The sequence below is a fragment of the Sinocyclocheilus rhinocerous genome, unplaced genomic scaffold (genome assembly GCF_001515625.1).
Source record: "Sinocyclocheilus rhinocerous isolate Xijiao unplaced genomic scaffold, SAMN03320098_v1.1 scaffold1609, whole genome shotgun sequence".
NCBI classification, from domain to species: domain Eukaryota; kingdom Metazoa; phylum Chordata; class Actinopteri; order Cypriniformes; family Cyprinidae; genus Sinocyclocheilus; species Sinocyclocheilus rhinocerous.
The window spans coordinates 837,987-841,155 of record NW_015633539.1 but is presented as its reverse complement, the minus strand read 5'-3'; positions in this window follow the sequence as shown (position 1 = coordinate 841,155).

Here is a 3,169-nt window from a genome sequence, read left to right as displayed (position 1 = left end):
TATTTTTTTTTTTTTTTTCCTCAAGCTTTAAGTTGCATTGCATTGTGTGTAAACCACACCATTCACAGAGATTGTTTTATTCTTTACTCTTTTTTTATAGGTAATAAGGAACCAACAAAAGAAAACAAGATTCCGTGCCTTTTTACACTATATTCAAAAAACCCTTCACCTCTGTCAATGTGAGATTCGGCTAAAACAAAGAAATGGCAATGGATATGGAGTTTACATCTCATTGGTATAAAGGTTTAGGGCTAAAAGCAGCAAATGCCACAACTGCTTACTTACAGTAGAAAAAGTCTCAAAAGATATAAAACCATCTGCCAAAACCCTGTGATATAGAAGCATTGAGTGACTGACCTTATCAATGCCCCTAGCAATAAATGAAGAAAAAAAATGCGATGGATACCATGGAAACAAAGAGATTTTTGCTGAACCTTGCACACACACATTCACAAAGCACTACAATTATACACACATTTCCATCCTGTCTGTATCCCAAACCACCCACCTTCTACAAGACCTGTTGAGGGAATAAAGCAGGTATTGTTAAGTGACCTACGACCCTGTATGCACTGTTTTTATACACCTGTTTTTGTCAGGGAACACAGAATGAAGCTCAAGATGAGCACATCTCTGCAGTCAACAACATAAGAAAAGCAGAGGATTCAGTTGCTGGAAGCATCTACCAGTGCTGCTTATATTTCAGATATATAAAACTGATAATAGCATAATCTAATGTTTAATTTAAAATTACACTGGTTAACAATCACCATATTTTGACACAATATGTATTAATTTATGTTTTTTAAACAAAATATACTGAAGGTACTAAATAAATACAACCAAAGCATTTGCAGCATTGCTGCAATATACATTCATAAAGAAAAAAAATAGTACTTGGCAAGGAAATATAAAATAGATGGCATTAAATGATAGAATAAATTTACAAGTAAATAAAATTAGAACAATAAATTGTGCTATAATTGTGCTTAATATATTACAATATATAATTTATAAATACTTTTTTGTTAAGTCTAATTTGTTACGTCTGCAGTGCAGTTGCCTTGTCATAATAATCAATATCAAATTTCTGTGAATTACCAATCTTTGCATGCATCATTTGATGGAAAAAAGGTTATTAAGCTATATGAGCTTTGAAAAACATTTGCCATAACAGATTAAATCTCATTGTGAGATACTGTTATTATATTTCATCAACGGTTCAATAAACATCGGTGTTTCAAAGTAAATCTTTTTTTTTCTTCCACCCAGGCTATTTCGTTCATAATGCAATTCTATATCAAATATTGCTTTAGTATAATGTTAAAATAGTTTTCAAGGCACAGTCATCAAAAAGCTACAGCATAATTTGTATTTCATAAAAATAAATCCAGTGATTTTGATTACGACGACAATATAAAACGATAAAAGCAAGTAATCATAGACCTGACGGGTCTTTAGACTGGGATTGGTTTGATATGTTCTGATGAGATGTTTGTGAAATGAAACTGTCATTTTCCCCCTCTTTTCCCCACCCATGTGATTTATATTTTATGTCATTGACTGAAATTTGCTCATGCGTCACAAGGGTAACGACTTACTTAAAATATACCCTCTCTTTCTGCATATGAATCACGGTCTTGCTTAATACATTAGGGTTTCTATAGGTTCATTACTCAAGTAATTGGTCCTAGGTCAGGGAGGAATCTGAGCAAAAGGAGAATTTGCAAGTCGCAGTTGAACAAATTTGCTCATATCGTAAATAAATACACCAGGGATTACTATACTATTAACGGAAAAATTATGGTCTTACCCTGATGAAACCAGCATATGTTGTGTTTCAGATGCCGGAGCCCAGCAAGGAGCCCTTACCAGGAATTTTTTTTTTTTTTTCACCAATAAGACTACCTTGATTTGACTACCTTTTTGCAGTATGAATGGTGCTGGTCCATCAGCTAAACCATCAAGGAACAGCATGGAAATTCATACTGGTCTAAGTCAGTCTTTAGGGCAAGGTACAGACTGCAGTTTTAGATGTCCTGAATTACGTGTTTGGTGTAAACGCTGAGTATTGAGTTGTAGCCTAGTCCCTAATCACTATCATTGAGCACAGAGGAAGGCACGAGGAAAAAAAAAGAATGTCAGATCATTTTACTTTCTTAACCGTTCTTAACTCTTGTGAACAGAAGTGTATATATATCTGGTGTTTCCAGATTGGTTAGATTTTCAATTTGATTATGCATATCAAAATTGGTTTGGGTGGGTGGACAAAATTTGGTCTGGTTTGGAATCAGTTTGACTATTTACATTTTATAGGCAAACAGATTAACAAACAAAACCCAAGTGTGCATGTATTCCATTCACTCAGGCATCATGATGTTACTAAACACGCACCCACTGCAAAGTCGCGTTCACTGTTATTATTACTGCTCTCTTCAGATCCAATTATACACTTTAAATTTTTAATTTGAAGCAGAAACATACGTTATTAACGCATTGTTGCTATTATATAAAAATATTAGGCCTGATTCAGACTTCCACATATTCTGTAGCATATAGAAACAAATGAATTTAAAACAATGAATTTTAAGGCACTGGACACCACAAGGCTAAAAAAATATGCACCTTACGTCTGCATTTGACAGCACATTTTGTGAATAGAGACTGTTCTCTTTAGTCCTTCAAATAAACGTGCCTCAGAACTAATTATGAAATTACATATAAAGATCAACTTAGGTACTACTTAACGAATAAACGCACTCTAAACTAATTGCATGTAATATAATTTACATTCTACATTGTTCTTTATTTAATGCCATGTTTTGCTGAGAAATATGTCACAAAATGCTAAAAAGTGATGTGAATGGCACTTCACATTGACTTTAACTAAGTTTGGTTGGAACTTGCAAATTGTTTGATTTGCATTTGTGCCATGAGCCATATAAAATCTTTGTTTGTATTCACAGTATAGCATTGTGAAACTGTACAAATCTACAGTACTTTAACAATCCATTTTGTTTTGCAAAACAGTGGCTGCTGGCATAGAGCGAGGCTCAGGTGTTCTATTGTCCACTGATTACCCAATCCAGTGTATGGTAAGATTCACCAATTACCTCGGAAATAAGTCAGTTAAACTGTGCATTGCATGTAGCCCCTGAGTACAATTAGC